General features: G+C 37.6%; 1 pseudogene; it reads left to right on the forward strand.

Annotated features, from left to right (window-relative positions):
• The first annotated feature begins 9,495 nt into the window (after window positions 1-9,495).
• On the forward strand, window positions 9,496-25,712 carry LOC122696175 (annotated as a pseudogene).
• Window positions 25,713-26,899: the final 1,187 nt, after the last annotated feature.

Genomic DNA, 26,899 nt, shown 5'->3' on the forward strand with positions numbered 1-26,899 from the left:
AACTGCTGAGTAATATTCCATGGTGTATATGTACCACAGCTTCCTTATCCATTCGTCTGCTGATGGGCATCTAGGTTGCTTCCATGTCCTGGCTATTATAAATAGCGCTGTGATGAACATTGAGGTGCACGTGTCTCTTTCAGATCTGGTTTCTTCGGTGTATATGCCCAGAAGTGGAATTGCTGGGTCATATGGCAGTTCTATTTCCAGTTTTTTAAGAAATCTCCACACTGTTCTCCATAGTGGCTGTACTAGTTTGCATTCCCACCAACAGTGTAAGAGGGTTCCCTTTTCTCCACACCCTCTCCAGCATTTATTGCTTGTAGACTTTTGGATAGCAGCCATTCTGACTGGCGTGTAATGGTACCTCATTGTGGTTTTGATTTGCATTTCTCTGATAATGAGTGATGTTGAGCATCTTTTCATGTGTTTGTTAGCCATCTGTATGACTTCTTTGGAGAAATGTCTGTTTAGTTCTTTGGCCCATTTTTTGATTGGGTCATATTTATTTTTCTGGAATTGAGCTTCAGGAGTTGCTTGTATAATTTTGAGATTAATCCTTTGACTGTTGCTTCATTTGCTATTATTTTCTCCCAATCTGAGGGCTGTCCTTTCACCTTGCTTATAGTTTCCTTTGTAGTGCAAAAGCTTTTAAGTTTCATTAGGTCCCATTTGTTTATATTTGCTTTTATTTCTAATATTCTGGGAGGTGGGTCATACAGGATCTTGCTGTGATTTACGTCGGAGAGTGTTTTGCCTATGTTCTCCTCTAGGAGTTTAATAGTTTCTGGTCTTACATTTAGATCTTTAATCCATTTTGAGTTTATTTTTGTGTATGGTGTTAGAAAGTGTTCTAGTTTCATTCTTTTACAAGTGGTTGACCAGTTTTCCCAGCACCACTTGTTAAAGAGGTTGTCTTTTTTCCATTGTATATCCTTGCCTCCTTTGTCAAAGATAAGGTGTCCATAGGTTCGTGGATTTATCTCTGGGCTTTCTATTCTGTTGCATTGATCTCTATTTCTGTCTTTGTGCCAGTACCATACTGTCTTTTTTTTAATTTATTTATTTTTTATTTTTTAATTTTTTTTATTAGTTGGAGGCTAATTACTTCACAACATTTCAGTGGGTTTTGTCATACATTGATACCAATCAGCCATAGATTTACACGTATTCCCCATCTCGATCCCCCCTCCCACCTCCCTCTCCACCCGATTCCTCTGGGTCTTCCCAGTGCACCAGGCCGGAGCACTTGTCTCATGCATCCCACCTGGGTTGGTGATCTGTTTCACCATAGATAGTATAAATGCTGTTCTTTTGAAATATCCCACCCTCACATTCTCCCACAGAGTTCAAAAGTGTGTTCTGTATTTCTGTGTCTCTTTTTCTGTTTTGCATATAGGGTTATCGTTACCATCTTTCTAAATTTCATATATATGTGTTAGTATGCTGTAATGTTTTTTATCTTTCTGGCTTACTTCACTCTGTATAAGGGGCTCCAGCTTCATCCATCTGATTAGGACTGGTTCAAATGAATTCTTTTTAATGGCTGAGTAATATTCCATGGTGTATATGTACCACAGCTTCCTTATCCATTCATCTGCTGATGGGCATCTAGGTTGCATACTGTCTTGATGACTGTGTCTTTGTAGCAGAGTCTGAAGTCAGGCAGGTTGATTCCTCCAGTTCCATTCTTCTTTCTCAAGATTACTTTGGCTATTCGAGGTTTTTTGTATTTCCATACAAATTGTGAAATTATTTGGTCTAGTTCTGTGAAAACTACCGTTGGTAACGTGATAGGGATTGCATTGAATCTATAGATTGCTTTGGGTAGAATAGCCATTTTGACAATATTGATTCTTCCAATCCATGTACAAGGTATGTTTCTCCACTGTTTGTGTCCTCTTTGATTTCTTTCATCAGTGTTTTATAGTTTTCTATGTACAGGTCCTTTGTTTCTTTAAGTAGATATACTCCTAAGTATTTTATTCTTTTTGTTGCAATGGTGAATGGTATTGTTTCCTTAATTTCTCTTTCTGTTTTTTCATTGTTAGTATATAGGAATGCAAGGGATTTCTGTGTGTTAATCTTATATCCTGCAACTTTAGTATATTCATTGATTAGCTGTAGTAATTTTCTGGTAGAGTGTTTAGGGTTTTCTATGTAGAGGATCATGTCATCTGCAAACAGCGAGAGTTTCACTTCTTCTTTTCCTATCTGGATTCCTTTTACTTCTTTTTCTGCTCTGATTGCTGTGGCCAAAACTTCCAACACTATGTTGAATAGTAGTGGTGAGAGTGGGCACCCTTGTCTTGCTCCTGATTTCAGGGGAAATGCTTTCAATTTTTCACCATTGAGGGTGATGCTTGCTGTGGGTTTGTCATATATAGCTTTTATTATGTTGAGGTATGTTTCTTCTATTCCTGCTTTCTGGAGAGTTTCAATCATAAATGAGTGTTGAATTTTGTCAAAGGCTTTCTCTGCATCTATTGAGATAATCATAAGGTTTTTATCTTTCAATTTGTTAATGTGGTGTATTACATTGATTGATTTGTGGATATTAAAGAATCCTTGCATTCCGGGGATAAAGCCCACTTGATGTATGATTTTTTTAATATGTTGTTGGATTCTGTTTGCTAGAATTTTGTTAAGGATTTTTCATCTATGTTCATCAGTGATATTGGCCTGTAGTTTTCTGTTTTTTTGGCATCTTTGTCACGTTTTGGAATTAGGGTGATGGTGGCCTCATAGAATGAGTTTAGAAGTTTACCTTCTTCTGCAATTTTCTGGAAGAGTTTGAGTAAGATAGGTGTTAGCTCTTCTCTAAATTTTTGGTAGAATTCAGCTGTGAAGCCATCAGGTCCTGGGCTTTTGTTTGCTGGAAGATTTCTAATTGCAGTTTCGATTTCCTTGCTTGTGATGGGACTGTTATGGTCTTCTATTATTTCCTGGTTCAGTGTTGGAAAGTTATACTTTTCCAAGAATTTGTCCATTTCTTCCAAGTTGTCCCTTTTATTGGCATAGAGCTGCTGGTAGTACTCTCTTATGATCCTTTGTATTTCAGTGTTGTCTGTTGTGATCTCTCCATTTTCATTTCTAATTTTGTTAATTTGGTTCTTCTCTCTTTGCTTCTTAATGAGTCTTGCTAATGGTTTGTCAATTTTGTTTATTTTTTCAAAAAACCAGCTTTTAGCTTTGTTGATTTTTGCTATGGTCTCTTTAGTTTCTTTTGCATTTATTTCTGCCCTAATTTTTAAGATTTCTTTCCTTCTGCTAACCCTGGGGTTCTTCATTTCTTCCTTCTCTAGTTGCTTTAGGTGTAGAGGTAGGTTATTTATTTGACTTTTTTCTTGTTTCTTGATGTAAGCCTGTAATGCTATGAACCTTCCCCTTAGCACTGCTTTTACAGTGTCCCATAGGTTTTGGGTTGTTGTGTTTTCATTTTCATTCATTTCTATGCATCTTTTTATTTCTTTTTTGATTTCTTCTATGATTTGTTGGTTATTCAGAAGCGTGTTATTTAGCCTCCATATGTTTGAATTTTTAATAGTTTTTTTTCCTGTAATTGAGATCTAATCTTACTGCACTGTGGTCAGAAAAGATGACTGGAATGATTTCAGTTGTTTTGAATTTTTCAAGACCAGATTTATGGCCCAGGATGTGATCTATTCTGGAGAAGGTTTCTTGTGCACTTGAGAAAAAGGTGAAGTTGATTGTTTTGGGGTGAAATGTCCTATAGATATCAATTAGGTCTAGCTGGTCCATTGTGTCATTTAAGGTTTGTGTTTCCTTGTTAATTTTCTGTTTAGTTGATCTATCCATAGTTGTGAGTGGGGTATTAAAGTCTCCCACTATTATTGTGTTACCATTAATTTTCTCTTTCATTCTCGTTAGCATTTGCCATACATATTGCGGTGCTCCTATGTTGGGTGCATATATATTTATAATTGTTATATCTTCTTCTTGGATTGATCCTTTGATCATTATGTAGTGTCCTTCTTTGTCTCTTTTCACATCCTTTATTTGAAAGTCTATTTTATCTGATATGAGTATTGCGACTCCTGCTTTCTTTTGGTCTCCTTTTGTGTGAAATATTTTTTTTCCAGCCCTTCACTTTTAGTCTGTATGTGTCTCTTGTTTTGAGGTGGGTCTCTTGTAGACAGCATATATAGGGGTCTTGTTCTTGTATCCATTCAGCCAGCCTTTGTCTTTTGGTTGGGGCATTCAACCCATTTACATTTAAGGTAATTATTGATAGGTATGGTCCTGTTGCCATTTTCTTTGTTGTTTTGGGTTCACGTTTATACATCCTTTCTGCATTTCCTGTCCAGAGAAGGTCCTTTAGCATTTGTTGAACAGCTGGTTTGGTGGTGCTGAATTCTCTCAGCTTTTGCTTGTCTGTAAAGCTTTTGAATTCTCCTTCATATCTGAATGAGATCCTTGCTGGGTACAGTAATCTAGGTTGAAGGTTATTCTCTTTCATTACCTTAAGTATGTCCTGCCATTCCCTTCTGGCCTGGAGGGTTTCTATTGATAGATCAGCTGTTATCCTGATGGGAATCCCTTTGAGTGTTATTTGTTGTTTCTCCCTTGATGCTTTTAATATGTGTTCTTTGTGTTTGATCTTTGTTAATTTGATTCATATGTGTCTTGGGGTGTTTCACCTTGGGTTTATCCTGTTTGGGACTCTCTGGGTTTCTTGGACTTAGGTGGCTATTTCCTTCCCCATTTTAGGGAAGTTTTCAGCTATTATCTCCTCGAGTATTTTCTCATGGCTTTTCTTTTTGTCTTCTTCTTCTGGGACTCCTATGATTCGAATGTTGGGGTGTTTCACAGTGTCCCAGAGGTCCCTGAGGTTGTCCTCAATTTTTTTTCTATTTTTTTTTCTTTTTTCCTCTCTGCTTCATTTATTTCCACCATTTTATCTTCTACCTCACTTATCCTATCTTCTGCCTCCGTTATTCTACTCTTGGTTCCCTCCAGAGTGTTTTTTATCTCATTCATTGAATTATTCATTTTTAATTGACTCTTTTTTATTTCTTCTAGGTCTTTATTAAACATTTCTTGCATCTTTTCAATCTTTGTCTCCAGGCTATTTACCTGTAACTCCATTTTGTTTTCAAGATTTTGGATCATTTTTATTATCATTATTCTAAATTCTTTTTCAGGTAGATTCCCTATCTCCTCCTCTTTTGTTTGACTTGGTGGGCATTTTTCATGTTCCTTTACCTGTTGGGTATTTCTTTGCCTTTTCATCTTGTTTAGATTGCTGTGTCTGTAGTGGGCTTTCTGTATTCTGGAGGTCTGTGATTCCTTTTTATTGTGGAGATTTTACCCAGTGGGTGGGGTTGGATGATTGGCTTGTCAAGGTTTCCTGGTTAGGGAAGCTTGCGTCGGTGTTCTGGTGCATGGAACTTGATTTCTTCACTCTGGAGTGCAATGGAGTGTCCAGTAATGAGTTTTGAGATGTGTCTCTGTCCCTGCATTGCTGGAGAATTTGCGAGGTATGTCTTGCTCTAAAACTTATTGGCTCTTGGGTGGTGGTTGGTTTCAGTGTAGGTATGGAGGCTTTTGGACGGTCTCTTATTACTTAAAGTTCCATGTAGTCAGGAGTTTTCTGGTGTTCTCTGGTTTTGGGCTTAAGTCTCCTGCCTCTGGATTTCAGTTTTATTCTTCCAGTAGTCTCAGGACTTCTCCTACTATACAGCACTGATAATAAAACTTCTAGGTTAATGGTAAAAAGATTCTCCCCTGTTAGGGACACCCAGAGAGGTTCACAGAGTTACATGAAGAAGAGGAGAGGGAGGAGGGAGATAGAGATGAGCAGGAGGAGAAAAAGGGGGACTCAAGAGGAGAGAGACAGATCTACGCAGCTGTCTGTTCCCAGAGTGTTCTCCGTAGGCCAGAAACCCACAAAGATTCACAGAATTGGATTGGGAGGAGAAGGGGAAAGGAGGAAATAGAGGTGTTCTGAGGTAGAAAACAGAGAGTCAAGATTGGGAGAGAATAATCAACACACTCTTGATAAAAAATGGGAACTGAATATTGGATTCTTAAATGTTCACAATTTATATCATATACTAAAAAACAAAAATTAAAAATCTAGAGTAGAGGTTAGACTCTTAAAAATACTATATTAAAAACAAAAACCAAAACACACACCAAAAAATTTAGAAATATATATATGAAGTTCGGTTTAAAAATAGGGCTTCTCTGTTTTGTTTTTTTTTTTAAGGTTATAGTGTAATGAAAATGAAAATTAAGGAGTAGTAGAGGAGTAATAGAGGACTTTAAAACAAAATAAGAGAAAGAGAAAAAGGAAAAAAAAGAAGAAAAAAAATTTTCCCTAATTAAAAAAACCTAAAAATCTATGAAAATGAAAGTTAAGCAGTAACGGGGAAGTAATAGGGAATTTTAAAAGAAAATAAAAGAGAAAAAATAAAAAATTAAAAATTAAAAAAAAATTTTTTTCTTACGTAAAAAAAAAAAGTAAAAATATATCCAGGAATTTCTCTGGAGCTGTTGCGTTCAGTGTGGGTTCGGCTCAGTTTCAGATAGCTCCTCTTTCCAGCTTATACTTCTCGATATCTACAGGCCCCTTCCTGTGTAGTCGGTGTTTTTTACAGGGATTTTAATCTGTTGCACCAGTCCCTTCTGAAGTGGTTCCCTTTGTTTATTTGGCTTCTGTTTGCCGGGCTCTTCAGAGCCTCATTTCCGCCCTGACACAGGCGGGTGGAGGTGGTCTCTTATTCAGGTTGCTAGTTCCAGTTGCGCTGCGGGGAGGGGCTGGCGCTGCTTTCTCGGTCTGCGTTGCTCAGACTCCCGGCTGCTCTATATGGAGCATGCCCTGCGCTGCGCGTGGTTCCAGCCCTCGGGTGTTCCACAAAAGCGCGGAATAAAAAGCTGCACCTGCTCTTTGTGCCTTCCCCGTCAGAGCGGTTCAGGCAGCCAGGGGATTGACGGGCGCACTCAACCTGGGTGCCGCACGCCTTTTCCCTTCCGCTGTCTCAGTCTCAGTTTCCGCTGGCGCCAGTCCGGTCCGTGCGCCTTCTGCCCTCCGTGTCCCCAGCCCCAGTCCCCGCCCGCGCCGGTCGGGTGTCTCTGCCCTCTGTCTCGCCATGACCCTCCCAGCGGATGTCGACCATCCAGAATCTCAGGAGGCCTTTGATTAGAAACTGGGGGCCTGTTTGCAGTGCGGCAGGGGATGCGGTCCTTGGGACCAAGCCTGCCCCTTCCCCTCCCCCCTGCCTCCTGCCTCCGGCGGGGCTGGGCCAGCCCGCAGCCTGTGAGCTCTTTTCTGGACTTTCTCGGTCCCTTTGTTCTGCGAACGGCCGGCAGTGTGTTCGGGCCGGTTAATTTTCTCTATCTCTTTTGCTCTCCCATAGTTTAAGTTGGTAACTCACAAAAGCTCCCTCTGATTGTCCTCAGGGCACTCAGGCCCGGTCCTTACCCTAAGCAATGCCGCCCGCTCCTCTCTGTTCCGCCCCCACTTGCTGGTGGCGGATGCGGGTGTCTGGGGTACTTTTCTGCTGGGAGTTGCTTTTAGGCTTGTAACCTGTGGGTTTTATTTATTGTTCCCCTCCCAGTCAGGTTGCCCTCCGAGATTCAAACACTTCCCCCAGACCCGCCATTGCGAGGGTTTCCTGGTGTCTGGAAACTTCCTCTATTAAGACTCCCTTCCCGGGACGGATCTCCATCCTTAGCTCTTTTGCCTCTCTTTTTATCTTTTATATTTTGTCCTACCTCCTTTAGAAGACAATGGGCTGCTTTTCTGGGAGCCTGATGACCTCAGGTAGCGATCAGAAGTTGTTTTGTGAAGTTTGCTCTGTGTTCAGTTATTCTTTTGATGAATTTGTAGGAGAGAAAGTGGTCTCCCCGTCCTATTCCTCCGCCATCTTGGCTCCTCCCCCTTCTGCTAGTTAGAGGAGCCCAGGAGTCCAGGAAAGGAGGAGTGGTGGGTGGAGACGTTGCCTGCTGCAGCAGAAGCCTCTGCAAGTTCTGCTGTTGGGAGGACGCGCAGAGCGAAGTCCGGGGTCATGGACCTTCCAGGAGCGGCTGTCTGTCAGTCCAGGTCTTGCTCAGAGGGGCTCAGGGTCCGCTCTGGTCAGGAGACAGGCTGGGGGTGCTCTGGAATCATTATATTATTTCAAACAGAGAACTTATGAGAAATGGAGAAATTCTTGGAAGCATATGACTTACCTTCATGAAACTATGATTAAAGAAGAAAAGTATAATAAGAAGGTCCTATCTAATAGAGTCTATAAGGAAAAGATAGAAATCATATTTTCCAAATGAAACAAATGGGAATTTTGGAGTTGAAATTTACTACATCTGAAATGAAAAATTCACTGGAGGGAGTCAACAGTCGATCTGAAGAAGTCGATGATAATGCAAGTGAACTTGAAGATAGATCAATAAGATAATATAATCCAAAGAACAGAGACAAAAAATGAATAAACAAACATGAACAGAGGCTTAGGAAATAAGCCTCTGTTGGTACATGATAAAGCAAACTGAAACATACAAAAAAGGGGAGTGCCACGAGAAATGGATCAAACTAAAATATTCAAAGGGCTTCCCTAGTAGCTCAGACAGTAAGGCTTCTGCCTGCAGTGCAGGAGACCTGGGTTGGACCCTGGGTCAGGAAGTCCCCTGGAGAAGGAAATGGCTACCCACTCCAGTATTCTTGCCTGGAGATTCCCATGGACAGAGGAGCCTGGTAGGCTGCAATCCATGAGATTGCAAAGAGTCAGACACTATTGAATGATTAACACACACACAAATATTCAAAACAAATAATGACTGAAAGAATACCAACTATGATGAAAAATATTAATCTACAAACCCCAATTGTCCAACTACTTCCAAGTAGGATAAACTTGGGGAGCCATAAACAGATGCTACTGAAATGCTGAGAGATAAAGTCAGAAAGTCTTGAAGCACTAAAGAAAAATAACTCAATCTCACAAGCGAATATCAACATAGGGATTATATCCCATCAGAAACAATGGATGCTCTCTGGCAGTGAGATGACATAGTCAAAGTCCTAAAAGTCAAAACTGTCAGCCAAAATTTATATATCAAACAAAATACTCTTTCAAAAATGAGGGCAAAATACAGATAACCCTTTGCCCACATCTGCCCAAAAAGAATTTATTGCACAGAATTCTTTATCAAAGTGACTGCAGACACAAGAGCCTCTCACTTGCTATTGTTTTACATTAGTCTTCTTTCTTAAATCATATAATTGATATAATTCATTTGTGTGTACAAGGTCATCAACTTTTAGATGGGTGAAAGCAAGGACAATATTGAAGCATTCTACAACTTTACCATTTCACCTGTTTTCTACATCTGCTGACTATTTGTGTAATCTACTTATTTGAGCCATAGGTGTTATAATTTAACTTGCTGAGTGATTTCTTCTGGATATAAGCCTGAGCAATAGCAAAAGGATACAGTAATTCCTTAAATTCCTTGCATATGAGCAAGACATCTATGAAGTGGCTCTCACTTCTGCTGCTGCTACAGCTGACTTGATACTTTAGCTCTGGGAGCTGTGGAAAGGTGCTGGTGTGGCCAGTGGAATTTAGTCATTGGATGATGATAAAGACAATTCTGAATGGACTTGTCTCAAAGGGTCATGAGGTGACTGTTCTAATATCTTCGGCTTTCACTCTCACTGACTCCAATAAACCATCTGTTATGAACTTTGAGATTTACCCTACATCTTTAACTAAAGTTGATTTTGAGGATGCTGTCAAGCTTCTTATCGATAAGTGGATGCTTCTGGTGAAAGATTTCTTTTGGATCGATCTTTCAACAATGCAAAGTTTATTTGGGGAATTTTCTGATATTCGCATAAACATATGTAAAGCAGTTGTTTCAGACAAGAAACTTATGACAAAACGGCAGGAATCGAGGTTTGATGTCATTCTTGCAGATGCCGTTGGACCTTGTGGACAGTTGCTGGCTGAGATACTTAAACCACCTCTAGTGTGCAGTCTCTACTCTTCGCCTGGCTATTCAATTGAAAATAATAGCGAAAGCCTTCTATTTCCACCATCCTATGTACCTGTTATGTTTGCAGAATTAAGTGGCCACATGACATTCATAGAGAGGGTCAAAACTATGATATATGTTTTTTATTTTGACTTTTGGTTCCAGCTAAATGATGAGAAGAAGTGGAATCAGTTTCACAGTGAAGTACTAGGTAAGTCATGCTTCCCTGATAGCTCAGCAGTAAAGCATCTGCCTGCCAAAGCAGGAAACATGGGCTAGATCCCTGGGTCAGAATACTTCCCTGGAGAAGGAAATGGCAACCCACCTCATTATTCTTGCCTGTAAAATTTCATGGACAGAAGAGCCTAGCAGGCTACAGTCCATGGGGTTACAAAAGAGTTAGAAATGCTTAGCAACTAAACAACAAATAATACTTAGGTAATTTGTGTCTTTATTTGGTAGGATTAAGTCCTATCTTTCCTAGTGCCATGAAGGGGTAGTTCATATAAATATAAATCCAGAAAAATTTGTCTCAAAAAAGTGAAACAGTGAAATAAAAACACAAAATGGCCCATCAATCTTTCAAATATTATGGAAACCCCTAAGTTATAAGATAGGTTAAAACCCTTAAGTCCATTAGTAGTATCAGACAGCAGGAAGTCATATACAAAACGTTGAAGCATTTAGGACTTCTGCAAGTGACTATAAATCAAACTCACAAATTTTCTTTTTTTGGAATTTAAAAATTTTAAGTCACTAGAAATCTCATAAAATGTCTTGATAAATAAAGACATGCACATTGGAAATTACACACATATTTGTAGCACAAGTATCTAGGCAGCATTTAGAAACTGTTTCATCTTGTGTAGCTCAGTTTCCAGACATATTATATTATATTTTACTACATTATGCTTATATTTATCAGCATATAAATAAAGAACAGATATATTTAAACATCTCTGGCCACATTATCCCAAGCTCCTTTTAAAAAATTACCTAAAATATATAGACAGCAATATTCTCATTTGATCCAACATTTGTTTTCATTTTTATTTTCACTATCAGAAAGGCCCACTACATTATCAAAAACAATGGGAAAAGCTGAAATGTGGCTCATTCGAAACTATTGAAATGGAAAAAAAAAAAAAAAGAAACTATTGGGATTTTTCATTTCCTCACCATGGCTACCAAACTTTTAATTTGTTGGAAGCCTGAACTGCAAACCTGCCAAACCTCTGCCTAAGGTCACCTACTCCTCTTTATTAACTTTGCATTTTCAATAGGAATCATTCTGCATTCTTTATTTAGAAAGGTTGATTACAATGGGTCAGATGTGGGAACCTGGATAAATTGACCTTCCAGTTAGAAACTGATATATTTCTATATCAACACAAGTATCTGAATTTCATTTGTTGCTGTTCAGTCACTCAGTTGTGCCTGACTTTTTGTGACCCCATTCACTGCAGGATGCCAGGCTTCCAGTTATCATTCAAAATAAACTGGAATATGTGGGACATTTTGAGAATGTGTAAGTTAAGTTACAACTTTATTATTCAACACATAATGAAGCATCAGACATTCACTAAAAGATATCTATCACTATATGATATCATATTTTATATAAATAATATATTAGGTATATTGTTATAATTGGATTATAATTGTATTTATTGTAGGATAATTACATATATGACATATTCCAGGATAAGTCCCAACATAGACAAATGGTGTGGACACAATTTCTGCTACCTGATACTTCACCTGGAAAGACAGAATTTAAAAAGTCATAAAAATTGTTCAAAAATGTTATAAAAGGAAAAGACCACAATGGTAAAATATCCAGCATGAATCATAGACAGTATCTCTGATTCACTGATAATTAAAGTGAAATCTGAAGGATGTTCAAGAATCAACAGAAGGGATTGGGCAAGGGTAGAAGAAGTAGAGTAGTAATGGTGGTTGCCAAGAAGTCCAAGTTTAGTCTAAACGGGAAGAGACAGTAATGAGGCGGAAGATGCTGGTGAGAAGAGTTGGAAACAGCGATTTGAAACATTTAGTAGGGACAATGGGAAGAACGTTGAAAGGATTAAGAAAGAAAGAGATGCAAGCAGATATTGTTTAAACAACAAACAAAAAAGTAACAAGCAAGATGTAGTCACTGAGTTAGATTATAAAGGGTGAAGAGTGGCAGAAAAGACCACTTCACAGGTTCATGCTAGACACAGGCAATAATGAGCGAAAACTAGATACTGAGTTCGTAGAGATATGACCACACTAAATCTCATAATAGTACCAGCCTTATATTTTTGTTGAGGGAAAAAATGTGTAAGTACATGTGAAACATCCATAATGTCACTGGTACACACTCAGTGGTCCAGAAGAAATAATAACTACTATCATTATTTTGTTACTATAACATATTATCGATAACACAATGTTTGCCAGCCACCTAGATGTAACTATTAATTGAAGCTGAAATGATTTCCCTAATCATCTAGATTATAATATTCAGTAAACTGCTAGAGATTAGATATCCCATGGAGTATTCTAATGGCAAATTATAAAAGTTTATCTAAAAAATTGTTAATGGAAATAATTTAATAAGATTTACTTTAAATAAAATTTAGCTTAACATACTTAATATAAACATTTTTAATATTAGGAATTATTAAGATGTTGACAATCAGATGAACAAGATGAAATGGTAAAATATTTTCATAAGTTTTGAGGCTCTGGGACTTCCCTTGTAGCGCAGATGGTAAAGCATCTGCCTGCAATGCGGGAGACCAGGGTTCGATCCCTGGGTTGGGAAGATCCTCTGGAGAAGGAAATGGCAACCAACTCCAGTACTCTTGCCTGGAAAAGCTCATGGACAGAGGAGCCCGGTAGGCTACAGTTCATGGGGTCGCAAAGAGTAGAACACTACTGAGCGACTTCACTTCACTTCACCAGTGCTTTAGCTAAAATGAACACCACAATATAAATGTACGTATTTGTAAAGAATGTTTAATTACACTAAATAAGGTATAATATTTAGTTGGAAAATAGCAGATATAATAAGATCAAAATTTTCTTGATGGTTAAAAAAAGAATATAAGCTGGAATTACAATTTTCAAGATTATGAACCTTCATTTTATATTCCAGTGTGTATATTAGTCTCTCAGCCATGTCCAACTCTACAACCCTTAGACTTTAACCCCCCAGGCTCCTCTGTCCATGGAATTCCCCAGGCAAGAGTACTGGAGCCAGTTGCCATTTCCTTCTCCAGACTATCTTCCTGACCCAGGGGTCAAACCCAGGTCTCCTGCGTTGCAGGCAGATTCTTTATCATCTGAGCAAGGGCTAAAGCAATCTACATTTCATCGACACCATAAAGCATTCATCTTCTCCACATTCTCACAAAACTTTCTCTTTTTGGCTGTAGACTTTGCAACAGAGGTGTGGTTATATCTCACTGTTATTTTGAAATACATTTCCCTGATGATTAGTGATTCTGAGTATCTTTTCATATACTTAGTGGGCATCTGGAAGTCTTCTTTGGAAAATGTCTATTTTGTTCATCTGCCCAAATTTTGTTGTATGAGTTCTGTGTGTATTCTGTTTATTAAATTTTCATTCAATATGTAGTTACAACATACCTTTTCCATTCTGTAGGCTGCATTTTCATGTTGTTGATTATTTCTTTTACTGTGCAGAAGCCCAAGGTGGATGTAATCCCACTTGTGTGTTTTTTCTTTTGTTGTGGTTATGATGTCATATCAAAAAAATCATTTTTAAGACCAATACTTTACACAGTCTCTTAGGAATGTTATGGTATATGGGCTTATGTTTAAGTCTTTGATTCATTTGGAGTTATTCTCATTTCATTTCTTGTGTATACACTTATTCAATTTTCTCCAAAAAGAAAGAAGAGACTATTCTTTCCCCATGGGGTTTTCTTTTCTCCCTTGTTGAATATAGGTTGGCTATATATTCAGGGTTTTAATTCTAAACCCTGTATGCAGTTCCATTGATCTGCCCATCTAGTTTGGGGCCAGTATGCTACTGTTTGAAATATTGCAGCTTTAGTATAATTTAAAATTGGGAGGTATGATATTTTTGGTAGTGTGAACATTTTAACAATATTAAGTCTTCTGATCCATGAACTCAGGATGACATTCCATTTTTTGTGTTTTCTTCTATTTCTTACAACATATTCTTGTAGTTATCACTGTACAGATCTTTCAGTTCATTGACTAAATTTATTTCTAGTTATTTCTTCTTTTGATGCTATTGTGAATGGGATAGTTTTATCAGATGTTTCATTATTTGTACATCAAAATCGAGTTGATTTCTGTATGTTGATTTTACACCCTGCAACCTTACCAGATTTGTTTTTAGTTGAGGTTTTTGGTGGGGTATGTGAGATTTCTGTGCAGAAAATCATGTATTCTGAAAAACAAAAAAATTACCTCTTCCTCTCTATTTAGGATGCCTCTTGTACTTTGTCTCAGAAAGTTGCGCTAGCTACAACTTTCAGTACTATGCTGAATCACTGTTGAGTACGCATCCTTGTTTTGTTCCTAATCTTAGAGAAAAAGTTTTCAAATTCTTACTGCTGGGTATAATGTTAGCTTTGAGTTTGTCGTATATGTTCTTTACTACATTGAGGTGTGTTTCTTCTGTACCCAATATGTTTATGTTTTTTATCATGAAAGAATGTTTCATTTTATTAAATGTTTTTTGTACATCCATTGAGATAATCAAGTTATTTATATTTCTTCTATTCATGCAATGTAATTACAATTATTAATTTGAGTACATTGATCCATCCTTGCATCCAAGAGATAAATCTCACTTGCTCACTATATATAATGCTTTTAATGCATTCTTGAGTTTAGTTTTCTGATATTTGTGGAGAATTTTTGCATCTGTGCTCAATGTGGATATTGGCATATAGTTTTCTTTACTTGTAATGTCCATGTCTATTTAGTAAAAGGGTAATGTTGGCCTTATAAAATGAGTTTGGAAATATTCTTACCCTCCTTTTTAATTTTTAAAGATTTATTTTTAAGAACTGGCATTAATAAGGTTTCATCGAATGCATCTGTGAAGCCATCTGATCCTGGGCTCTTGTGTGTTGATAGGTTTTTAATTAATATCAATCTCTTTACTTTTAGGATTGTTCAGATTTTCTGCTTCTTCTGATTCAGTCTTGGTAGTTTGTGTTTTTAAGAAGTCATCTATTCTTCTTGGGTATGTAATTTGTTAGAATATAATTATTCATAGTAGTCTTGTAGAATCCTATGTATATTTGCAGAATCAGTTATAATGTCTACTCTTTCATTTCTAATTTTGTTTATTTGAGTCATTTATTTTCTTGATATTCTAGCTAAAGGTTTTAAAGTTTATCTTTTTGAAAAGAGAGAGGAAGACAAATACTGTATGATATCATTTGTATGTGGAATCTAAAACTGCTTATCTTGTAATTAGAGAGTGTAATGTGGTTACCAAGAGCCAAGAACTAGGAGAACAGGAGAGATGTTCTTTAAGGGCTCTAATTTACAATTCTTAGTAAAACAGTCCTAGAGGTCTAAGGTACAGGATAGTGAATACAGCCAACAATATTTTATTATAATCATTATACTTACTAAGAGGCCAAATGTTAATTTATCCAGCCACAAAAAAGAAATTATTATTTAAAATGGCAATCCTATTACATATATAGATGTATCAATCATCATGTTATACATCTTAACTTACATAATGTTATATGTCATATATACTTCAACCTTTTCTATAAGTATATGAATCTGAAACTAAGGATATCCCTGGATGGAGCATTTTAGTAAATCTTATTTTTTTTATATAAATTTTCATACTTTTGCATGTTTTCTTGTCATGAGCTTATGCTATTTTCATAAAAATATCAGAGTATGAAATGAATCAGTCCATATCAGTGATTAATTTATACAGACAGGATGTATTATAATAATACCAAATGGATGCATCTTTCACAGCATAGATGAAGCAGCATTGGTTAACAAGTCAATGAGACAAAGAACTGAAGACAGGTAATTTTCAATGCTACTACTGGTCACTGGAGATAGAATATTACCTGGATATACCATGTGACTTTTAAGAAAGTTCAGTGACCTTAGTATTAAGACTGATGGCACCAAGGTGAAAACACAGTTTTAAAGAATACTCTTCAAAAATTGTCTTCAAGGTTAAAGCTTGAAAAACCGCCTTCTATTCTTTTCCTATTCTTTTCTATTTTTTCTTTTCCTTTTAAAATATTAAAAAATATATTTTTGCAAAGTTTTATACAATAATGAGGATCTGAAAGTATATATTTTATGATGGAAAAATTAAGTCGTTATTTTCCAGAGATAAAAAAAATGAATCTAAGACAGAAGAAAGACATAAGAAAAGATTAGTACCTGGATTTGATCAGACATCCAAGAGAATTTTTCTCCTCTACATTTTTAAACAGAGATCATTGAGCAATGTGCAGTTACATTAGTATAGAAAGTAACATTTGTTTAATTAGAAAGGATAAAGAATCACAAGACAAAATAATGCAGAAACAATTACAGGCAAATAGGAATTCACATGGAGCTTTATACAGTTAGAACGAAACTACTCAAATGGTGATCATATCTCTGCTGCTGAAAGCCCTGGGGTACCTCTCCCACTGTGGGGTAGGTGTTCTCTGGGGAGACTCAGGTAAGTGATGATGAGGTTTTTCACCACAGTCGGACATAGCACATCCTACTGTGACATCAGTTATACAATATGAGTTCAAAACAAAGGGTGTCATACGTTAATAAACCCAGCAGTGTGGTCACTCAAATAAGTAACTACACAAGTGTATCTGTGGTTTATAAACAGGACTCATAGGATTGTTTCATAGAATTTCCAAACAATAACACCAAACTCCTCAATGTCAGGTATTTGTAATTTAGACAGTTGAATTATTTTTGTTGAAAGGAAAGTCACTCAGTCATGCCCAACTCTGCAACTCCATGGACTATAGAGTCCATGGAATTCTCCAGGCCAGCATACTGGAGTAACTAGCCTTTCCCTTCTTCAGGGGATCTTCCCAACCCAGGGATCGAACCCAGGTCTCCCACACCACAGGCAGATTCTTTACTAGCTGAGCCACAAGGGAAGCCCAAGAATACTGGAGTGGGTAGCCTATGCCTTCTCCAGCAGATCTCCCCGACCCAGGAATTGAACCAGGATCTCCCTCATTGCAGGCGGATTCTTTACCAAATGAGCTATCATGGAATTTAAGCAGACAGCTTGGGAAATTATGATAAATTTTGAGATAAATATTATAGTACTGAGTGAATTTTAGACATAAGTGATTCAAATCATAATTTTTCATAGTGCTAATAGAGAAATGAAATATTAATGACTAGTCTAAAATAATTCTCAAAAAAGTACGTCTGGAATAAATAACTGATTTAGTAGACCTATAATAATAAAGAATTTAGGGTGAGTTGTATCCTGCAGCATAACTTCCTTCTAAGAATCTATGTTAGTAATTAATAACATGATAGATGAAAAGCCTGAGTATAATAGTATTTAATAGCATCTCCTTGTCACTACTGTGTACTGGCCCTATCTCATTTCCTGCTTATACACAAACGTATTTACCTAAATAAACATAATAGAAGAAATAGACCTCATATAGCCCATTTCTTTCCCAAGGATTTCAGGAATGATTTATGTTAAAAACAGCCATCATGGAAAATAATACGGAGTTTCCTCAAAATTTTTAAAAATAATTTTTTTAGTGTTGACTATGTATTAGCACAACTGATCAAAGTCCAAGACATGAAGTTAGCATGTTCAAGGAATGTGAGTGGACAGGAAAACACTCTCTAAACTAACTATATAGTATGTGGTAACAATACTGTGCACCTTCTAATATAAAACCTGTCAATACATACAGCTCAGCAATTCCTCTTCTGGATACATATACAAAATAATTGAAATTAGGATCCCAATGAGATATTTGCACAGCATGGTGCTAGTGGTAAAGAATCCACATGACAATGCAAGAGATATGAGATGTAGTTCAGTTCCTCGGTCGGGAAGATCCCCTGAAGAAGGGAATGGCAACCCACTCCAGAATTCTTGCCTGGAGAATCCTATACACAGAGGAGCCTGGGAGGCTACAGTCTATAGGGCTGCACAGTCAGACATGACTGAAGCAACATAGCACTCATGCACATACATAAAAGCTCAAATCACAGGAGCCAGGAGGTTGAAGCAACCATCAACATATGAAGCAATAGACAAAATGTCATATAAACAAACAATGGAATATTATTCACCTTTAAAAGTAAATTCTGATGCATGTCACAACATGAATGAACCTTACATTAAATCAAAAAAGGCAGTCAGAAAAAGACAAATACTGTACAATTCAACTTATAAGAAGTATCCAGACTAGTTATATTTGTAGAAATATAAAACAGAATGAAACTTGCTAGAGGTTAGAAAAATGTAAAAGTGAGCTTCTTAATGATCATAGACTTCTAGTTTTGCCAGGTGGAAAAGATCTGGAGATTGGTGCTCAGTGTGAATATACTTAACACTACTATAATATACACATAGGAACTATTAAGAAGCAAATTTTATGTCATGTGTATTTTACCACAATATTCTGTTTAAAGCCACTACTCTAATAGCTCGAGACTATATCTGATTTTCACTGTTTGGTTTCTTGTAGCAATCCCTTCAATAACGTCTGCTATGCTACTGCTCTTTTGTGATAACACAAATTCTTTTTTCACAGGAAATGAAACGGTTTGTGTAGAGCTCTGGAGAAAATGGTAGCGTGATGTTTTCATTGGGGTCAATGATCAGCAACATGTCAGAAGAGCCAATGTGATTGCATCAGCCCTTACCCAGATTCCACAAAAGGTACACAGAGTAACTTAATAGTGGATAGCTATTTAATGAGTCTGTTAAGCTCTATAAAAGGTCTAATTTTAGACGTTTTCTGCCAGAAGCATGAACTATTATTATAGCTCCAATTTATCTCTCATATCATTTTTAAATGCAGACTTCTCAAAAGCAAAATATTCATCCAGGAATTTTAACTCCAACTGCTATCTTTTTCTTTCTTCACAGTTTTCCATTTTAATAAATAAATGATACATTTTAATAATAATTACAGTTCCTATAAACCTGACTGAAGTCAAGCCGGCAGTCCACAGAAATCCTCAGGTTTGCTATCCTGAGCCCCTTGATCAGGTTACTGATCAGGTGGAATAACTAATCAGAATTGATCAGATGGATGATTATGTGGATGAACTGATCAGGAAGTGATCAGGTTACTTGATCAGGTGGATGAAGAACCAGCTGGAATCAAGATTGCTGGGAGAAATATCAATAGCCTCAGATATGCAGATGACACCACCCTTATGGCAGAAAGCAAAGAAAAACTAAAGAGCCTCTTGATGAAAGTGAAAGAGGAGAGTGAAAAAGCTAGCTTGAAACTCAAAATTCAAAAATCAAAGATTATGGCATCCCGTCCCATCACTGCATGGCAAATAGATGGGGAAACAATGGAAATAGTGGCTGACTTCATTTTGGGGGGCTCCAAAATCACTGAGATGGTGACTGCAGCCATGAAATTAAAAGATACTTGCTTCTTGGAAGAAAAGCTATGACCACCCTAGACAGCATATTAAAAAGCAGAGATGTTACTTTGCCAACAAAGGTCCATCTAGTCAAAGCTATGGTTTTTCCAGTAGTTATGTATGGATGTGAAAGTTGGACTATAAAGAAAGTTAAACACTGAAAAATTGATGCTTTTGAACTGTGGTGTTGCAAAAGACTCTTGAGAGTCCCTTGGACTGCAAGGAGATCAAACCAGTCAATCCTAAAGGAGATCAGTCCTGAATATTCATTGACGGGACTGATGCTGAAGCTGAAACTCCAATACTTTGGCTACCTGATGCGAAGAACTGACTTATTAGATAAGACCCTGATGCTGGGCAAGATTGAAGACAGGAGGAGAAGGGGACGACAGAGAATGAGATGGCTGGATGATATTACTGACTCTATGGACATGAGTTTGAGACAGCTCCAGGAGTCGCTGATGGACAGGGAAGCCTGGCCTGCTATATTCTGTCGGGTCGCAAAGAGTAGGACATCACTGAGCGACTTTGAACTGAACTATCTCTCATATAAATAAACCAAAATATACATGGCAGATGTTATAGCATTACAAGGGCTGACTTTCATCCATAATGATTTTAGATTAAAAATGTAACCCAAAATAATGATATTTAAGAGATGCAGTGTGAATGTTGGTATTAAAATGGTATTGTGACCAGATTCTGCTTTGTCACTTATTCCTTTTCCTTGAAGGATTTCTAAGACACAGTACACAGTACACATACTGAAGGAGTCTTTTGGGCCTAGAAAAGAGAACAACAGTCTCAAAGGCCCCTTGCTGAATCATCTAACTTCGGAGAAAACAAAGCATAACTTTAGTTCCATCCTGATGCTCCAGGCCAGCTGCATCTATCTGGGACTTATCACCCCCTGTCCGGAAACCTACCACCCCCTACACCCGCCCAGAAGACTTATCACCCCCTGCCCAACTACAAGTGTCATCTCAACAAAAGAATACCCAAAATACCCCGCCTGATTGACGTTTCCCTTATCGCTTCCACAAACCTCCCTATAAGTATGAAGCCTCCCTGATCCCTTTCGGCGCTCAGCCTGGTCATTAGGCCAACTGTCGCCCCTCCTTGCCTGAATAAAGGTAACCTACTTCTGTTGAGGTCGTCTTTCCTTTTCTGCCTCGCCGGAACTATGCCTTACACATACTGTTCTCAGAAGTTAAATTTTAATAATAAATATAGTCATGCAGTAATGTTAAGCTATATTGAAAAATGTCTGTTGTGCTTCCTTGCAGTGTGCATTTATCATGTAATCCTGGTCCTTTTCACATCCTCTAAATTTTGGAACAGATCTATTCAGGGAGCTATTAAGAGAAAGGATGGCTAAGACTCCGCAAGCTGCCTTCAGAAACCCATTCAGCCAGAGTTATATAGAGAAGAGAAACATTGGCCTCCCTTGCTGACTGGGCCCTGCCAAAACCTGAAGTAGGAAGATCAAAGAGAAAATGTGAAGATAGGGCTCTGACCATAAGATGAACACGGTGCATTATAAGGGGGATTCCCAGGTGGCTCTAGTGGTAAAGAACCTTCCTGCCAATGCAGAAGACACAAGAGACATGGGTTCAATCTCTGGGTCATGAAGCTCCTCTGGAGGAGGGCACGGCAACCTACTCCAGTATTCTTGCCTGGAGAATCCCGTGGACAGAGGAGACTGGTGGGCTACGTGCCATGGGGTTGCAAAGAGTCGGACATGACTGAAGCAAGTTAACAAGCAAGCACACACACATTGTAAAGTCTGGTCCTTAATGAACTCTGCTTCTAATCGATCATAGTACCCCTCTGTTGGTCTTTTAATGGACCGGAACCTGGTGGTACGGAGTCAATGAGAAGAAAGTAAGAGAGAGAAAGAGGCTGATGGCGCTTGTTGGTCCTTTAATGGACTGGAACCTGGTGGTGCAGAGTGGATGATAAGAAAGTAAGAGAGAGAAAGAGGCTGATAGCGCTTGTTGGTCCTTTAATGGACCGGAACCTGGTGGCCCGCAGAGTAAGAGAGAGAAAGAGGCTGATATCCCCTGGTTTACGCGGAAAGCCAGTAGAGCCCTGTTCTTAGGGCTTGCGCTGCTGCACGTGGGCACCGGGCGCCCTCTCGAGTGGGTGAAGGCATAGTGCGCCTTCTCAAGAGGGTCTTAGAAGCCCGGGCAAGAAAGTGAGCTCAGCGGGCCTCCGCGCTCCAAGGAATTAGCCAGAAATAGAGAGAGAGAGAGAGACAGATACAGAAAGAAGGAAAAAAAGAAAGAAAGAGAAAGAGAGGAAAAAGAAAGAAAGAAAGTAGAAAGACACGGGGACCAAAGCTCTAATGGAGCAAAGGTGTTTTAATCAACATGGTGTGGGCATGTATACTGTCTTACAAGGTGGTTATTCTCAGCAAAGACAAAAATTAAAATTCCAGACTTACAAAACATAAGATGATCCCTATCAAAGAAAGAGAGTTGCAAACAATCACCTTTTACCATTTGGCTCATAAAAAGGAAGAGGGTACTTATCACTGTAATGAGAAATGCCTGGATTCCTCAGCCCCAGGAAAGGTGTGCCTCTCCTCTTAATTCCTGAATATTCAGGAATCAATAAGGGCCAGAGGGTTTCTGACAGATCCAAAACAGCACACAGGAAGCCTCTTGTTAAATGCTTCCTGACACCCCTCCTGATTGAAAAGGGAAAAGGGACCATAAGAAACAGCCAAGCATATGGAAGACTAGCATGGAAAAGATTCAGTTGCCTCCTTCTCCGTAAAATATAGCAGTAACCTACTTTCTAATATATAAAGTACCCCTGGGGTCTTCAGATATTTGTGAATGATTTTTTAGTTTGCTATTTGATAAAGCTCTCCTAATAACCTATACCATTTTTTGCTGAGAATCTGGTTACTTTACTTTCATTCACACAGAAAATAGAAGTTAAACACTATTGAATTATAATCCAGTTTATGAGAATTGCTTGGAATTCCAAAATTGTTCCTTATTTTGGTACTGGACCTAGAGACTAATCAATTCTGTCAATGCTTTGCACTTCATTGTTAAAGTATTCAGGGTTAGCTGAATAAACTTTAGTGTCACAATATTTGATCATTTTCAACAACTTTATTGTCATATACAAATTTCAAATTTCAAACTGGCTCTTATTTTCTAAACACAAAACATCCAAGCCTAGTAATACTGCTAATACTTTGGATTCATGTCAAAAAATTCCAGTTGTCATTGTTTTTGCAAGTGCTTAACAATTTATAATCTAAATGAAGTTATACTTCCTGAAAGTGAAAGTGAAGTTGCTCAGTCGTGTCTGACTCTTTGCAACCCCATGGACTGTAGCCTTATACTTCCTAGGCAACACCAATTAGCTTTTTATTAATAAATTATACGTAAGCAAAAATGTTTATTTCTAAATGACTGATGCAAGACATGACTAAGTTATCTGAGTGAATTTCATCTTTGTAATCAAAACATAAAATTCCAATAAAATAACTTGTTATACTAGCAAGTTGATATAAGTAAACTCTCTTTCACAGCAAAAAGAAATGAATGAGTGAATGTTTGAAAGTTAGAGCTAGTATACTGCTGCTGCTGCTAAGTCATTTCAGTCGTGTCTGACTCTGTGTGACCCCATAGACAGCAGCCTACCAGGCTCCTCTGTCTCTGGGATTCTCCAGGCAAGAACACTGGAGTGGGTTGCCACTTTCTTCTCCAATGCACGCGTGCATGCAAAGTCGCTTCAGTCGTGTCTGACTCTGTGCAACCCCATGGACAGCAGCCCACTAGGTTCCTATGTCCACAGGATTCTCCAGGCAAGAATACTGGAGTGGGTTGTCATGTTCTTCTCCAGGAGCTCGTATAAAAGGAAGGCAAATAAGTGTGTCGCTTATTTGTAATATGTCAATATCTTTTTGTACTAGAAACAAAAACACCTAGCAATTATTCAATTTATTGAATTAGGACTAAAAATATCGCATTTGTCTATGCCATTATGTGTACATCAAATGTAGGTATTCCTACTTATGTCAGTGTATTGTGTATGGGTACAAAGTCATTTCTGTCATGTGCAACTCTTTGTGACTCTATGGACCATAGCCCATCTGGCTCCTCTGTCCATGTGATTCTCCAGGCAAGAATAATGGAGTGGGTTGCCATGCCCTACTCACGGGATTTTCCCAACCCAGAGATCAAATCCACATATCTTACCTCTCCTGCATTGGCATGTGGGTTCTCTAATACTAGAACCATCTGGGAAGCCAGTCTGTTTATTAATAGTTATCATTACTTAATATGTCCTCATTTCCATACATGTCATATGGAAGACACATAATTAGATGTATTCTGATCAGTTTAGAATTTTAATACTCTAACTTTGAATTCAAGTCATAGAATATGAAATTTCCCTTACCATTAACAAGTTCTATGGAGATACAATGGCAAGAAACTAGAAACCTTAGGACCCTAATACTCAAATGTATAACTGGATCCCCCAGAATGACCTTCTGGGTAAGATGTGTCAGAACTAATATTAAAAGCATGAGTTAACAGCTGAGCAGAGTGATAGTATTTCAATAGGTAACAAATTTATAGATAATTATCAAAACATTCAAAAAGAAAACTTTATTATTTTATTTTACTTCCAATGACAAGGGGAAAAAGAATATATAACATTGGTATTTTATTATACGTGGTCATCTCCTGTATGGCTATAATCTTTATTTTAGCTATAATTACTTCTTACTGTGAACTTTTCAATAACTTCCTGGCTTGTTGTTCTGTCTCTGAATTCTTTCCTTTTATCTCTCTTTTTCCCTCTGTAGGGGTATGCTAAATGCTACTAAAAATGAGCTTCCTTTTTATTACCAGTGACTTTCCGTTTTCTGTAAGAAAAAATCCACAATTATTTTTATGAAGTGATAGCACACTCCATGATAAAAGGTTGCTTTTCCTTCTTCTGGTCTCAGTGCCACTACCATTACCCTTCTTTTCCCCTGACACCATTCCTGTCAGACTAAATGACTTCACTATATCTTTAAGAGAATAATTTATCTTATTTTGCACATGTGATTTATTTTACCCAGAATGCTCTTTCAAGTTGTTCACCTGCCAATCCTGGATTCATTTGTGATGTTCAGGTGACTCAGCACTTCTTTCCAAATTCTTTATTTACCCCTTCAGTTGACATAGAGGTTTCTTCTCTGAGTTCTGAAAGCAATTTAAAAGAACTTTCATATGTATAATTGTTATCTAAAAAAAAACACTGCTTCTTCCTGTCAACTGAAAAATATAGTCACAATCTGAAACTAGAGAGCTATTTTATTTGGTTGGAATGTTTAGGACTCCAATCACAGCAGACAGCATCTCAGTAGCCCTGAGAAAACTGCTCCAAGGAGACAGAGGGGAAGTCAGGCAATACATAAGCTTGCAACAAAGAGAGCAGGCAGTCTGAACATCAAAGATCAGGTATGGAGTTAAGGAGTTTAGCCTGCTATGTGTGGGAAGGTGCAAGTCTTTGGGCTTACTGAATTCATTCTTTTCATATGCATCTCAGCTATCTGGGGTCAGTCCTGTTTCCTTGTTCACCTTGCTTCTTGCATTCTCCCAGCTCCTCAGCAATCACTGTAGGGGGTGGCAGCATCCACTGGATCTCAGCTTGGGGAACTCTCATTCACATTGGAGGCCAGAAATTGCTAATGGCTATGACATTTCTTGTTTATTAATATGGCAGGAGGTATTTTCATTTCACATTTCAGTGCCTTAAAAAAGTCAATTTCTCATTTTATTGTAAAAGTTATAAGTAATAAGTTTACTGAAATTCATTCATTCCTAGGTCATCCAAAAACCAAAGCCTTTGTAATTCATGGTGGAAGCAATGGCATTTATGAGGCCATCTACCACAGGATCCCTATAGTAGGCCTTCCTTTGTTTGCAGATCAACCTCATAACAACATTCATACGAAGGCCCAGGAAGCTGCTGTAAGATTGGACTTGGAAACAATGTCAACAAGAGATTTGCTCAATGCATTGAAGGAAGTCATTAACAATCCTTTATGAGTATTTTTTCATTTTTGTTTTTGTTTTTTTAGCTAGATATTCTTTCTAGAGAAGTTCTCATCTGAAAGCCAGGGAGGCAGCAATAAATCTTCACAGAAGCAAAATGAGGAGTAAGTTTTGCTCAGTGCTTTGAAAACAGTCACCAATAATCTATTGTGAGTGTCACATTGATATTTTTTCATGGTTTTATGGGAAAGGTTTGTCAGTGGTTTAAAGATAGTGGAGAAATTTTGAAAGAACTAATCACTAAAAGGGGACGACAGAGGATGAGATGATTGGATGGCATCACCTACTCAATGGTCACGACTTTGAGCAAACTCTAGGGGATGATAAAGGACAGGAAAGCCTGGCCTGCTGCAGCTCATGGGGTCACAAAGAGTTGGACATAACTGACAGACTGAACAACAACAACAACAAAATCTTTAAAATGAAAGAAGTAATGAAATGGTAATAGAATTATTAAGAAGCATTGAGAACAAAGTTATAAGAGGGAACAATGGATTCTATGAATATTCGTCTGCCCACTTTACTTTCTTTCAGCCTGTGAACTCCTCAGATGTTTTAAACTCTGCAAGGATGGTTTATTTTCAGGAAACCACCTTGACATAATCAATCTCAAATTCCATTACACTTAATATTTTCCAAGGTTTCTAATATTTTGAGATATTATAAAATATTATGCTAATATTTTGATTCCATCACTGATAAGTGGTAAACAGCTAGAACTTTCCAATTACCCAATTTCAACTATGTAGATACTATGTATAAATGTAGGTATATTCTTGGGTTTTTTGATTGTGATAGTTTTGTCTTCTTTGGAAGAATTATAAAATCTAAATGTAACTGACTTGGAAGGAAAATGCTGTATATCCCTTTTATAAAAGTTTTTACACAATTTTTAGGTAATTTTCCACTCAAAACCAAATATTGGTTATATTCCTAATGTTGTACAATAAAACTTTGTACTTATATTATTCCCAGTAGTTTTTGCCTCTTACACATATATTTCTATTCCCCCAAATCCAGTAACCAATAGATTGCTCTCTATCTTCAAGTCTTTAATACTTTGAACCTGTTACTTTGAACCATTTACATAAATGGCAAACAAATAAAACTTTCAAACTTAATTACAACTATGTAGATACTGCTTATATATATAGGTATATTCTGATTTTTTTGGTTGTGTT

Source organism: Cervus elaphus, chromosome 6, assembly GCF_910594005.1.
Source record: "Cervus elaphus chromosome 6, mCerEla1.1, whole genome shotgun sequence".
Taxonomy (NCBI): domain Eukaryota; kingdom Metazoa; phylum Chordata; class Mammalia; order Artiodactyla; family Cervidae; genus Cervus; species Cervus elaphus.